This window comes from Macaca fascicularis, chromosome 2 (genome assembly GCF_037993035.2).
Source record: "Macaca fascicularis isolate 582-1 chromosome 2, T2T-MFA8v1.1".
Taxonomy (NCBI): Eukaryota; Metazoa; Chordata; class Mammalia; order Primates; family Cercopithecidae; genus Macaca; species Macaca fascicularis.
Window position 1 is genome coordinate 45,075,964 of NC_088376.1, and position 15,670 is coordinate 45,091,633.

Genomic DNA, 15,670 nt, shown 5'->3' on the forward strand with positions numbered 1-15,670 from the left:
CGAGTGGGAGAAAATATTCGCAACCTGGGCATCTGACAAAGGACTAATAGAGAATCTACAAGGAACTCAAAAAAATCAGCTAGAAAAAAACCCAAATAATCACATTATAAAGTAGGCTAAGTAAATGAATAGACAATTCTCAAAAGAAGGTATACAAAGGGCCAACAAACATATGAAAAAATACTCAACATTGCTAATTATCAGGAAAATGCAAATCAAAACCACAATGAGATACCTTCTTACTCCTGCAAGAATAGGCAAATTGAAACAACAACAACAACAAAAACAACCCAATGTTGGCATGGATGTGATGAAAAGGGAAAACTTTTACACTGCTGGTGGGAATATAAAATGGTACAACCACTACAGAAAACAGTGTGGAGATTCCTTAAAGAACTAAAAGTAAAACTACCATTTGATCCAGCAATCCCACTACTGGGTATCTACTCAGAGGATAAGTCATTATACAAAAAATATACTTGTAAACACTTTTATAGCAGCACAATTCGGAATTGCAAAAATATGGAACCAGCCTAAATGCCCATCAACCACTGAGGGGATAAAGAAAATGTGATATATTAAATATATAGAAATATATGTATATATAAATACATAATATTTACTTATACAAATAAATAATGAACAAAATACTATGGAATACTCAGCCATAAAGAGGAATGAAATAGTGGCATTCTCAGCAACTTGGATGGAGTTGGAGACCTTTATTCTAAGTGAAGTAACTCAGGAATGGAAAACCAAGCATCGTATGTTTTCACTTTATAAGCAGGAGCTAAGCTGTGGGGACGCAAAGGCATAAGAATAATATAATGGACTTCGGGGACTCTGGAGGAAGATTGGGAGGGGAGTGAGGGATAAAAGACTACACACTGGGCATCTGTCCGCGCAAGGTGAATGTCGCACTGCCAGATGGAGGGGCGACCAGCCTGGGCCGCTGCACGCCGAGGGCGGAGTCGGCCCCACTTCACCCTCGCGGCTCGCCACGCCCACCCGCTCCGCGCCGAGGGCTGGAGTCCGGACTTATGAAAATATGCACCAGTTTAATACTGTCTTGGAATTCATGAAATGGAAGCATATGTCAAAGCTGTTTGGAGAAAATTGGAAGTACAGTTTTATCTAGCCACATCTTGGAGAAGTCACGAGAAGCAGTGGGAGTGGGAGTCACTGTCAAGTGCTTGCGATCTTTTAAAAGAAAATCTCACTGAAGGATAGTCATTTAAATTAGTGAAGTAGCAAGACCAGTCATTAAAGGTGGCAGTAGACAGGAAGCATTACAAATGAACAATGGCTCAGCTATATATTTACATCAGAATACTGGGAGCCTATCTGTTCATCATTTCTCGTGTCCAAGGACAGAATCTAGACAGTATGCTCCATGGCACTGGGATGAAATCAGACTCCCACCAGAAAAGTCAGAAAATGGAGTAACCTTAGCACCAGAGGATACCTTGCCTTTTTGAAAGTGCTATTGCTCAGGGCACTGCCCGGATGATGCTATTAATAACACATGCATAACTAATGGACATTGCTTTGCCGTCATAGAATAAGATGACCAGGGAGAAATCACATTAGCTTCAGGGTGTTTGAAATATGAAGGATCTGATTTTCAGTGCAAAGATTCCCCAAAAGCCCAGCTAAGCCAGACAATAGAATGTTGTTGGACCAGTTTATGTAACCAGTATTTGCAACCCACACTGCCCCCTGTTGTCATAGGTCCATTTTTTGATGGCAGCGTTCGATGGCTGGTTTTGCTCATTTCTATGGTTGTCTGCATAATTGCTATGATCATCTTGTCCAGCTGCTCTTGGCTTTTGTAACAAACATTATTGCAAGAGCATCTCAAGCAGACGTCATTACAATCGTGATTTGGAACAGGATAAAGCATTTATTCCAGTTGGAGAATCACTAAAAGACCTTACACACCGGTCACAAAGTTCTGGTATGGGCCTGGACTACCTTTATTGGTTCAGTGAACTATTGCCAAACAGATTCAGATGGTCTGGCAAGTTGGTAAAGGCCGATATGGGTAAATGGCGTGGTGAAAAAGTGGCGGTCAAAGTATTCTTTACCACTGAAGAAGCCAGCTGGTTTCCAGAAACAGAAATCTACAAAACTGTGCTAATGGGCCATGAAAACATACTTGGTTTCACAGCGGCAGGCATTAAAGGTACAGGTGCCTGGACTCAGCTCTGTGAAAATGGATCTCTCTATGACTTCCTGAAATGTGCTACACTGGACATCAGAGCCCTGCTCAAATTGGCTTAGTCAGCTGCCTGTGGTCTGTGCCACCTGCACACAGAAATTTATGGCACCCAAGGTAAGCCCGCAATTGTTCATTGAGACCTAAAGAGCTAAAACATCCTCATCAAGAAAAATGGGAGTTGCTGTATTGCTGACCTGGGCCTTGCTGTTAAATTCAACAGTGACACAAATGAAGTTGACGTGCTCTTGAATGTCAGGGTGGGCACCAAACACTACATGGCTCCAGAAGTGCTGGACGAAAGCCTGAACAAAAACCACTTCCAGCCCTACTTCATGGCTGACATCTACAGCTTCGGCCTGATCATTTGGGAGATGGCTCGTCGTTGTATCACAGGAAGATTGTGGAAGAATACCAATTGCCATGTTACAACATGGTACCGAGTGATCCGTCATACGAAGATATGTGTGAGGTTGTGTGTGTCAAACGTTTGTGGCTAATTGTGTCTAATTGGTGGAACAGTGATGAATGTCTGAGCAGTTTTGAAGCTAATGTCAGAATGCTGGGCCCACAATTCAGCCTCCAGACTCACGGTATTGAGAATCAAGAAGATGCTTGCCAAGACGGTTGAATCCCAAGATGAAAAAATCTGACGGTGAAACCATTGGAGGAGAAACTCTAGACCTCAAGAACTGTTTTTACCCATGGAATGCGTGGAATTAGAGTGGAATAAAGATGTTGACTTGGTTCTCAGACTGTTTCTTCACTGCGTGTTCACAGGCTGCTAATTAAACCTTTCAGTACTCTTAATAGAATACAAGCTGGGAACTTGTAAATACTTCATTCTTTATATATGGACAGCTTTATTTTAAATGTGGTTTTTTAGGCCTTTTTTTAAATGAGTTTTTATGAATTGCATCAAGACTTCAATCCTGATTAATGTCTCCAGTCAAGCTCTGGGTACTGAATTGCCGGTTCATAAAACAGTGCTTTCTGTGACAGCCTTAAGAAGATAAATGAGTGCAGCAGAGATGGAGAAATAGACTTTGCCTTCTACCTGAGACATTCAGTTCGTATGTATTCTACGTTTGTAAAACAGCCTATAGATGATGATGTGTTTGGGATACTGCTTAGTTTATGATAGTTTGTCCTGCCTTCCTTAATGATGTGATGTGTGTGTGTGTGTGTGTGCGCGTGCACATGCACGCCAGGATTCTTCTGCTGCCATTTGAATTAGAAGAAAATAATTTATATGCATGCACAGGAAAATATTGGTGGGTTTTTTTTTTTTTTTGGATTGCAGAAATTTATTAAAATTGGAGACGTTGTTTTAATCTTCTTGTGCCATGGGACTCCATCAGGCTGTCTACAAAGACCATTGGGAGGCTGAGGATCACTTGAGCCCAGGAGTTTGAGGCTATAGTAAACCTCAAAGGGCCACTGCACTCCAGCTTGGGTGAGGCAAGACCCTGTCTCAAAAAATAAGCCAGACTTTTAACCACATTTCCAGACTTCAATTAAAATGCTACATGGGAATACAGAATATCAGATCTTTTATTGTCATGTAATCAGTGAGAGAGTTGATATCGGTGGTTTTGTGCTTTAAAAACGCAGTATCTGACCAAGATTCGCTAATCTCATACAAGCCATTTACCTTGCAAGTGAGACAGCTTCCCCACCAGCTATGTTTTTTAACATGAAAGCTGATACAAAGGCCAAAAAAAGCTTAAAAGATCTGTAAATTTAGACTGTTTTCCTTCTACCACCTGGTTTTTTTTTTTTTTTTTGTAGTTATTATTTTTCTCATGGAAAGCATCCTCTCCAAAGTTGAAGCTTCCAGTGCCATGAACCATGCTTACAAAGAAAGCACTGCTTATGGAAGTGGATTCCTGCATTTGATAGCAATGTAAGTGCCTACAACCATGTTCTGTATTCTTTATTCTCAGTAACTTTTAAAAGGGAAGTTGTTTATATTTTGTGTGTAATGTGTTTTATCTGCAAATCACCTACTCCTTTACATACTTTATATATGTATGTACATTAATACTGTAGAAACCAGCTCATGTGTATCTCACATCCCATCCTTAAGGGAAGAAATGTTGTAAAGTAGAACTAAATATGAATTTTCAGAATTAATGCATTCAAAGTAATATATCAAATCCAGGACTTTGTTAACTTCAGGCAAAAACTTCATTAGGGTAATATCATCTCAATTTTTTTAAAAGAAAGGATTCTCTAATTAGAAATTTATATGTCAGAGGTGTTACAAATTTATCAACTGTTAAATATGTTTTGGACATCTAAATCATTTGAGATTTTTGGTTTTTGACTTCTGATCCCTAACGTGTGAAGACAATGAAAAATCAGGCAGAAATATTTAGTATCTAGTCAGTATCTGTAGTTATACTGTATAACTGTTCTTCAATAAAATGGTACATAAAAAAAAGACTACACATTGGGTACAGTGTACACTGCTCAGGTGACAGGTGCACCAAAATCTCAGAAATCACCACTAAAGAACTTTTCCATGTAACCAAACACCATCTGTTCCCCCAAAACTATTGAAATAAAAATAAAAAGAATGAAATACTGTCACTTATGACAACATGGATGAACTGGGAGGACAGTGTATTAAGTAAAATAAGCCAGACACAGAAAGACAAATACTTCATGATCTGACTCATAGATGGAATATGAAAAAAAAAAAAAAAGTTGGTATCATAGAAGCAGAGAGTAGAACAGTGGTTACCAAGACTGAGAAGGGGAGGATAAAAAGAGATTGGCCAATAGGTACAAGGTTACAATTAGATAGGCAGAATAAATTCTGGTGTTCTATTGTACAATAGAGTGACTATGGTTAAGAGTAAGGCATTGTATGTTACAATATAGCTATAAGAGACACTTTTAAATGTTCCCATCACAAAGAAATGACAGGCCTGGTGAGGTGGGTGGCTCACATCGGTAATCCCAGCACTTTGGCAGGCTGAAGTGGGAGGATCATGTGAGCCCAGGAGTTCAAGACCAGCCTGGGAAAGATGGCGAGACCCCCATCTCTACAAACAATAAAGGAATTAGTTAGGCTCTGTGGTGCGTGTCTGTAGTCTCAACCACTTTGGAGGTTGAGGCGGGAGGATCCCTTAAACCCAGGAGTTTGAAGTTGTAGTAAGCTATAATCATGTCACTGCACTCCAGCCTGGGTGAGAAAATGAGACCCTGGCTTTACAAAAAATAAACAAAACAAAACAAAACAAAACAAAAAGAAATGATATATGTATGGGTGATGGATATGCTAACTACCTTAATTTGATTATTATACAACATATATGTATTGAAATATCAAATTGTACTCCATAAATATGTAAAATTACATGTGCCAATGAAAAAGTAAAAATAAAACCACAATGATATAATTTTAAAAAATTATACAATAATGTTAATGTACAAAATGCTGATATAAAACAGTTAAAATTGCTTACTTCTTAGGTTTTCACTAGAAATTAAGGTTACTAAGATTTTAAAATTGGAATTAATAGATGTAATTCAGTATACAAAGTGTACCAAAAAATTAAGATGGGTTTTGATGAGAAAAATTTTAAGAAAGATATGAGAATTATAAGAAAGATATGAGGATATGTTTTTTGTTTAAAAAAGACATGCTTTTTGTTTAAAAAAGAATAATTTTGTCTGGTTTGGGGGTTATTTCAAAATAAACAAGAGGCCCTGGGCCTTCCAGCCAGGGACTCTGCACCAGCCGGTCCCAGCTGCTGCACACCGCCCTAGGTATCTGGGTGATCACAGGCAGTAGCAAGGGCCGTGATGACAGATGATGGCGAGGAGCAGCTCAATGAGCTGGAGGTTCTGGAGTCCATCTACCCTGACTCCTTCACAGGCAGATGTCTCTCAGTTATCCCTGTATAGCTCCAGTCCTGTTCATGTTATCTCTCACTTAGCAGTACATCTGTGCTGTGAGGGTGTAACAGGGTATAAGGGGATAAGTGAAGAGAGGTTTGAGGGTTTCATTAACTGGCTTGATTGCACATTGATCCAACCCTCCTAACAACTAGTCTTCCAAAATATACATGGACTTTCCTCATACCACATTCTCCTTCAGTAGTGCTTCACTTGACAGAGTCCTGCTAAGTAGTGTCAGAAAATCCACCCAGCTTCACCATACTGTGACATCTGAGGCTGGAGAAAATGATGAAACCCTCAAGTTTACATACCATGGAAAATAGCCAGACAGAGCTTCCTTTTATGAAATATTCTCCCAGGAAAATCTAGAAGATAATGATGTCTCAGATATTTAAATTACTAGCATTACAGCTGAAGGAAATCTCGGTATGGTGGTGATCTTTATCTAGTGACAGCTGTACAAGAAAAATTAAATGAAATAGTAGATCAGATAAAAACTAGAAGAGAGGAAGAAAAGAAACAAAAAGAAAAAGAAGAAGAAACTGAAAAGCAATTATTCCACGGTACTCCTGTTACAGTTGAGAATTTTCTTTCTTTCTTTCTTTTCTTTTCTTTTTTTTTTTTTTGAGATAGAGTCTTGCTCTGTCGCCCAGGCTGGAGTGCAGTGGCATGATTTCAGCTCACTGCAACCTCTGCCTCCAGGGTTCAAGCCATTTTCCCGCCTCAGCCTCCGGTCCTCAGCCTGGGACTACAGGCATGCACCACCATGCCCAACTAATTTTTTCGATCTTAGTAGAGAGGGGTTTTGCCATGTTGGCCAGGCTGGTCTCAAACTCCTGACCTCAGGTGATCCACCCGCCTCGGCCTCCCAAAGTGCTGGGATTACAGGCGTGAGCCACCATGCTAGGCCAAGAATTTCTTAAACTGGAAGAGCAAGCTTGATGAGAAACTCTTGAAAATTAAAAAGAAATGATTGAAAGAAGAACCAGCAAGAAAAATAAATTAAGTGGGAAACAAGATTTTGAAACAGATCATAATCTTGATACATCTGATATCCAGTTCTTGGAGGATGCTGGAAACAATGTGGAGGTATTATAAATGAGTTGTTTTTTTCTTTTTTTTTTTTTTCTTTTTTTTTTTTGAGATGAAGTTTCGCTCTGTAGCCCAGGCTGGAGTGCAATGGTGCAATCTCGGCTCACTGCAACCTCTGCCTCCCAGGTTCAAGCAATTCTCCTGCCACAGCCTCCTGAGTAGCTGGGATTACAGGCATGCGCCACCACGCCTGGCTAATTTTGTAGTTTTAGTAGAAATGGGGTTTCACCATGTTGATCAGGCTGGTCTCGAACTCCTGACCTCAGATGATCTGCCCACCTCGGCCTCCCAAAGTGCTGGGATTACAGGCATGAGCCACTGCACCTGGCTTTTTTTTTTTTTTTTTTTTTTTGAGACAGAGTCTTGCTCTGTTACCCAGGCTGGAGTGTAGTGGCACGATCTTGGCTCACTGCAACCTCTGCCTCCTAGGTTCAAGCGATTCTTCTGCCTCAGCCTCCCAAGTGGCTGGGATTACAGGCGCAGGCCACCACGCCTAGCTAATTTTTTTTTTGCCATGTTGGCCAGGCTAGTCTCAAACACCTGACCTCAGATGATTCACCAGCCTCAGCCTCCCAAAGTGCTGGGATTACAGGTATGAGCTTCCGCCCCTGGCCAGATGAGTCTTTGTTCCAGGAAATGGATGACTTGGAGCTGGACGATGAGGAGGATGACCCAGACTCCAGTCTTGCAGACCCAGAGAGTGACTTCACTGACTAATGGAACATCTCCACCTGCAGAGAGGCTCGACTGAAAACAGCACCTGTGGCTATGCTTAGAGGGTTTTGATTTTCCTTTCTTTTTTTTCTAAGAAAAAATAAGTTTCAGTAGAATGTTTTTCTGATAGCTTTCATCATTGAACTTAATAAACTGACCTTAAAATTTCAAATAGAAAAACCAAAATAAATAAAGAAAAGAGTGACACAGCTAAAACTACAATATGAAAAGTTGGGAGAAAAAATTAGAGAGAATCTTGTGTTGTTAGAGTGATAAAAAAAAATAGTATTTTTCGTTCCAAAGTAAAATGACTGGATTGTTATTGTTCCAAAATTGGAAAAAAAAAAAACCCATATATATATCCCATATGTACACATACACACACATATATAAAAACATATACATACATACATATGCATACACATAAACATATACATACATAATATGCATACATATATATAACTAGATTAAAGAGTTGTAAAATATTTTGTGAAAATTTTGTGAAATATCCATCTTGTAAAAGGAGATTTTGTGTGATCAAGCTAAGTAATATTAAACATACATTATGTGTAAGTTTTTCTAAAAACTGAGCATTCATATCAAAGGTATGCTGATATAAAACTAGAATTTTATCTCCTATGTGAAAACTACAAGATGTTCTTAGAGGATTGATCTGCTTGTAATAGAAAATAGTGAACGTTTTTTCTTTATCTTTTAGGTAATTGGCCTGTGAAATGAAGATTTGGTGTATTATCAAAATAATTCTCTATGCTTTATGCTTTCTTTACTAGGTCTTTGATTACTTTTAAAAACTAAGTCTTCTCAATATCAAAGAGCTACTTTTTTTGTTCACAACTGTGTAACCTTTTGTATTTGCCTTCATAATATTTTATTGTCATTTATACTAAATAGATGACCAAGATCATATTTGATGTAAAGCTTTAAGTTTTTTGACATTTTTGACAAACTTTCCAAAATGAAATTCCAAATTAAGTCCTTTTTTGACCTTGAAATAACTTTGGGATTTTCCAGTAGGGCCCCTGGAAAGCTCAAAGGACATGTTTCTTACCTTTAAAAAGAGCAATACTGGCCGGGTGTGGTGGCTCACACCTGTAATCTCAGCACTTTGGGAGGCCGAGGTGGGCAGATCACGAGGTCAGGAGATAGAGACCATCCTGGCTGACACGGTGAAACCGTCTCTACTAAAAATACAAAAAATTAGCGGGGCATGGTGGTGGGCACCTGTGGTCCCAGCTACTTGGGAGGCTGAGGCAGGAGAATGGCATGAACCCGGGAGGTGGAGGTTGCAGTGAGCTGAGATTGCACCACTGCACTCCAGCCTAGGCAACAGAACGAGACTCTGTCTCAAAAAAAAAAAAAAAAAAAAAAAGAGCAGTATTAAATTAATTAGGCTTATTTGATAAGTTATATAGAAAGCATTGTCAAATTATAAGTAACACTAAAGCTTCTTTAAGTTATATCTATAAATGTTATTAATATGAGTCCTCCAGAAATGGCATGACATTCCTAAAAGTCTAATACGTTATCAACTATAATTTTAGTTATTATGTTAAAATGTTATATGCCACAGAAATAATCAAATTTCCTTGTTAATGTCTCATTATAATTAACTGTCATCAGATTTTTAAGCATGGCCATTTAAAATCTTTGTCATCCATGGAGAGTTACTGTTTCACTTTAATTCTTCTTTAAGGACATTAACAGGCAGCTAGAGTTTAAAATAATTTCTTCTTCTTCTTTTTTTTTTTTTTGAGACGGTGTCTCACTCTGTCTCCCAGGCTAGAGTACAGTGGTGTGATCTTGGCTCACTGCAACCTCCACCGACCGGGTTCAAACAATTCTCCTGCCACAGCCTCTCAAGTAGCTGGGATTACAGGTATGCACCACTGTGCCTGGATAATTTTTGTATTTTTAGTAGAGATGGGGTTTCATCATATTGGCCAGGCTGGTCTTGAACTCCTGACCTCATGATACACCTAGCTTGGCCTCCCAAAATGCTTATATTACAGGTGTGAACCACCATGCCCAGCCAAGAATCTGCTTTCTTTATAACAAGATACAATTATAAAGAATAGTTTGTCTTCTTAGCCTCAAGAGGGATTTAAAAACCTGATCCATGATTCCTTATCAAAAGTTCCAGCAAAACAAACTTAAAAAGAGCCAATGTGGTCAGTCACTATTCTTGCTGCACTTATGTATATAATCAGGCCAAGTTTAATGAGGCTAAGCTTATTCTGCAAGCAAATTAATCTTACTCTGATTATCTTTGGTCAAAATGGGGGTAACTGTAGAGAGAAAAATTGTTTCTGAAGAAAAGTATAATACATCAGTTATTAGATTATAACCCTGTTCATTGATTTGGGATTTTGTTATCTACCTGTAGAGCAGACTGGATCCTTAATTCTTCTAGTTTCCTCCAGTATCTGACTACTACTCTTCAACTAAGAACAAGAACTCCTGTCAGGCACAGTGACTCACACCTGTAATCCCAGTGACTCTGGAAGCTGAGGTGGGAGGATTGCTTGAGGCCTGGAGTTTGAAGTGTCCGGGGCAATATAGCAAGACTTCCCTCTATAAAAAAAAATTTTTTTTTAATTAGTTGGTCATGGTATTCCCAGCTACTAGGGAAGTTGAGGAGGGAGAATTGCCTGAGCCCAGGAGTTCTAGGCTGCAGTGAGCTACGATCATGCCACTGCTGCTCAAAAAGAAAAGAAAATAAAAGAAAAGAAAACAAAACAAGAACTGCTTTGCCCCAGAATGCCTACCATAAACCTGAGGCTGGACAACTTTGATGTAAATTTCAAGGAACAAGTCTCATTTCTAATGGTTAGCCTCACAGACAGTTCACTAGAATGCCTGATGTCATCATCAGAGACATGCAAACTGCAAATCAGGACAAGAAGTTGATGACTTCATGCTATGGACAGCTCTCTCCAAGACACCAGAACAAGACTTTGGAGGAGACTCTCACCTTTCTTAATTTTCCCTTATGTATGTTGAGCTTTTTCATTTGGCAGAATGATGCTTTTGTCTGATTTTCACAATTGGTAAACTCCTTTTGCCTTGGCTTGGTAAAAACACCAGTGAACATGTGATTAAAAATTTATCCATCACCTTGGGTACCTTTGCAGTCTCCTCTGTAAAGCCCATTTCTATTCAGCTGCACTCATTAGACTGTCTTTCCAGAGTAGTCACAGATAAAAAATAGCTTTTGATTATCTGTTGGTTGAATCAGAAGGTGTCTGTGTCAGCACTAAGAGTACATGCTGTACCTGGATAAATTTCTCTGTGAAAATTGAGACTCAATTGCATAAAATTAGGGAACAAACCACTTGGCTATAACACATCTCATTCAGTCCCCCATGGTCATTTGTTTAGTTGACTGCCTCCATGCCTAGCTTTATGGCTCAAAACCATTATGCAAACAGGGGTTCTTATATTGCTGTTATTTTTATTCTATATTATTCCTTTTTAAACTTTGAACCTGTTACCTGTCAAATTTCTACAGAAGTACAGCTCCTAACAGAATAATGCTTTCCCAGTGCTTTAAGATAATAACCAACACCTATGGAACAGATGAAATTAAATGTGTTAATAAGATCCAGACACACATAGCCTGAGAGCTTCTCCTCTCTCAGAGAGGGAGGGAAATGTTCAAATGTGTATCTTGGTTTTAACATCAACTTCTAATTGTTGGTCTGAGCCACTTCTGCTCCACGTGGGACCAGACCCATTGGGACAATAAAACCTAATTTCAACGATTGATCAGTGATGCTTCTGGAGAAAGATCTTGATCAAAAGGGGGATATGTGAAAATTATCAGTATCAAAATAGAGTCACCTTGACCTCATGATGGGGGCAAACAACAACAACAACAAAATGGAATCACTTAGGTCAAACCCTCACACAATGGTGCCAGGAGGCCATAATGAAGGAGCCCTTATGCATGTATGGCTCTAACAAGACTTAACCATATGGAATCCCCAGATGCATGTCTACGATGGAAGCCATACAAGAAATTCCTCAGAAATGCAGTATTCCAGATAAGCCACTTGCACAAGGACACTAGCACAACGACAGCTGCCTCCACCAAGGAGTTCATACCACCTCCTGCAACAAGTCCTTGTAATCAATGGTCTTTGTTTCAAAACAACTTACATGGACTTCTCCTTTTCTTATCTTTAATAGCCTCCCCTATCCCCAGCCTCTTTGGATGTACCTATGGTTCAAAATAGTATGCTATTCCTGATTGCAATTCTCTGCTATTCCTGAGACACAGTTATTCAAACTCTGCCTTTGGATAGTCTCTTTCTCTCTCTCTCCCTCTATCTCTCCCTCTCTTTATTTTTATTTTAAGTTCACACCATAGACTCCATCCCCAGATTCAGAGCCCTGACTCAGAAATTTGCCTAGATGGAGGAGTGAGGAGTAGGCTATGAAACAGATAGCTCCTGATCTCTCTCCATTTTTTTTTTGTTTTTTTTTTTTGTTTGTTTGTTTTGTTTTTGAGACGGAGTCGCTCTGTCGCCCAGGCTGGAGTGCAGTGGCTTGATCTCGGCTCACTACAAACTCCGCCTTCTGGGTTCAAGCAATTCTTCCTGCCTCAGCCTCCCGAGTAGCTGGAATTACAGGTGCCCACCACCATGCCTGGCTAATTTTGGTATTTTTAGTAGAGGTAGGGTTTTGCCATGTTGGCCAGGCTGGTCTCAAACTCCTGACCTTAAGCGATCCACCCACGTCAGCCTCACAAAGTGCTGGGATTACAGGCGTGAGCCACCGTGCCGGCCTCCTGATCTCTTTCTAATGTGAACTGACTTAATTTGTAACAGAAATTTGGGAAGCCTTAGTTTAAGTGAGGTAGGAGATCAGCAGGACTAGTATCCCAAAACAAATGGCAATGTTGGTTTCCCAAGACACAGGTCACAAGACTCTGCTGATAAGACAAGATATAATAAAGAAGCCAGCCTTGCCAGGCATGGTGGCTCACGCCTGTAATCCCAGCACTTTGGGAGGCTGAGTTGTGCAGATCACGAGGTCAGGAGTTTGAGACCAGCTTGACCACCATGGTGAAACTCCATCTCTACTAAAAATAAAAAAATTAGCTGGGTGTGGTGGCACACACCTGTAATCTCAGCTACTCAGGAGGCTGAGGCAGGAGACTCTCTTGAACCTGGGAGGCTAAGGTTGCAGTGAGCTGAGATTGCACCACTGCACTCCAGCCTGGGCAACAGAGCAAGACTCTGTCTCAAAAAACAAAACACAAAACAAAAAAGAAGCCAGCTCAAACCAATTAGAAGTAAGACGGCAATGAAAGTGACCTCTGATTGCCCTCACTGCTCATTATAGGCTAATTATAATGCATTTCACATGCTAAAAGACACACCCACCAGTGCCCTGATAGTTTACAAATGCCATGGCAACGCCTGGAAGTTACCCTATATGGTCTGTAAAGGGGAGAAACTCCCCGTTCTGGGAGCTCCTTGCCCCTTTTCGAGAAAACTCATGGAACAATCCTCCTGTTTACCATGTCATCAAGAAATAGCCATCAAATAGCCAGGTAGCAGCAACCCTCACAGCACACTCTGCCTGTGCTGTAAGCTTTCTTTCATTTGTTTCCTTAATAAACTTGCTTTCACTTTATTCTGTCAGCTCATTCTTGAATTCTTTCCTCCATGAAGCCAAGAAAGGGTTGATTTCCCAGGTTGAACACCAATTTTTCGGGTTCCCCTGTGTCATAAGGGTGCTCTCAAAAACAGAAGAGGTTGTGGTGAAAGGCAATTGAGAGGAGATTCAAGACACAGGCTAAACCATGGGCCAGCTTGTCTGCAGGAGAGAACCAGAGAAAGACACAGCTGGGAGGAGTACCCTGGTGTCAGAACAAATATCCAATGCTGACACCCAGACGTATCTCTTCGAAGGAGCCTGAATTTTATTAGATTCGTTTCTAGATTAACTTATGCCCCTGTAACCGCCCAAGGGGTTCACCTTGCCCGATGGGTAAGCAGAGCCAATTCATCAAGATAGGGGAATTGCAATAGAGAAAGAATAATTCACGCAGAACTGGCTGTGCAGGAGACCAGAGGTTTACTATTACTCAAATCAGTCTCCCCGAGAATTCAAGGAGCAGAGGTTTTAAGGATGACTTGATGGGTGGGGGTGAAACCAGCGAGTCAGGCGTGCTGATTGGTCAGAGATGAAATCATAGGGAACCGAAGCTGTCTTCCTGCACTGAGTCAGTTCCTGGGTGGCGGGGGCCACAAGAGCAGATGAGCCACTTTATTGATCTGGGTGGCGCCAGCTGATCTAGCAAGTGCAGGGTCTGCAAAATATCTCCAACACTGATCTTAGGAGCAGTTTAGGGAGGGTCAGAATCTTTCAGCCTCCAACTGCATGACTCCTAAACCATAATTTCTAATCTTGTGGCTAATGTTAGTCCTACAAAGGCAATCTAGTTCCCAGGCAAGAAGGAGGTCTGCTTTGCGAAGGGGCTGTTACTGTCTTTGTTTAAACTATAAGTTTCTCCCAAAGTTAGTTCAGCCTGTGCCCAGGAGTGAACAAGGGCAGCTTGGAGGTTAGAAGAAAGATGGAGTCAGTTAAGTTAGATCTCTTTCACTGTCTCAGTCATAATTTTGCAAAGGTGGTTTCACCCTCTAAGACTTCTTTGAAAACAATAGAACAACTAGCTAGCAATTCATGGAGTTTAACAGATGGATGTAGTCAGGGAAAGAGATGAGGTGAACACAGCCAAGTCCACTGCCCTGCCAGGGTGACTGTGTTCATCCCCACCTGGGCCTCCTTGAGGAGCAACATCAGAGGCTTAGTAGCACAGAGAGGCTGGGGGTGGGGGAGAAACTAGACTTCACTAAAATAGTCCAGCCAGTCACTAAACAGATAAACAGCAAATAACACGAACAACCTCGGGAAGGGGTGGGGACAGACCCAGAGTGGCTACCATATGTTATCTACAATGTATCACACCTGTAATCCCCTTGGGAGGCTGAGGACCGAGGATCCCTTAAACTGAAGAGTTTGAGACCAGCCTGGGCAATATGGTGAGACCCCATCTCTACAAAGATACAAAAAATTAGCCAGATGTGGTGGTGTGCCGCTGTAGTCCCAGCTACTCAGGTGGCTGAGGCGGGAGAATTGCTTGAGCCCAGGAGGTCAAGGCTGCAGTGAGCCATGAGTGTGCCATGCACTCCAGCCGGGGTGACAGTGAGACCCTGTCTCAAAAATAAATAATAAATAGGCTGCCCTGCCTGTGGAGTAGCCATTCTTTTATTCTTTTACTTTCTTAACAAACTTGCTATCACTTTACTCTACAGACTCGCCCTGAATTCTTTCTTGCTTGAGGTCCAAAAACCTTGTCTTGGGGTCTGGATGAGGACCCCTTTCTGGTAACAATCACACCACTGCACTCCAGTCTGGGTTTTGGGAGTGAGACCCTGTCTCAAAAAATAAACAAATAAATAAATATGTTCAAAGACCTAAGAGAAACCACAAAGAAGTAAAGGAAGTTGTGAAGACAATGTCACACTAAATACAAAATATCAATAAAGGGATAAAAATCATAAAAAGCACCAAATGGAAATTCTGCAGTTGAAATTTATAAATGGAAAAAAAATCACTGAAATTAAAAAAAAAAGATTTGAACTAGCAGATGAAACAATTAGTGAACTTGAAGATAAATCAATAGAAATTACATAATCCAAA

General features: G+C 40.5%; 2 pseudogenes; both read left to right on the top strand.

Annotated features, from left to right (window-relative positions):
• Window positions 1-1,302: 1,302 nt before the first annotated feature.
• LOC102139572 (bone morphogenetic protein receptor type-1A pseudogene) lies at window positions 1,303-2,871 on the top strand (annotated as a pseudogene).
• A 3,163-nt stretch (window positions 2,872-6,034) lies between these two features.
• LOC102116578 (RWD domain-containing protein 1-like) lies at window positions 6,035-8,021 on the top strand (annotated as a pseudogene).
• The last annotated feature ends 7,649 nt before the right edge of the window (window positions 8,022-15,670 follow it).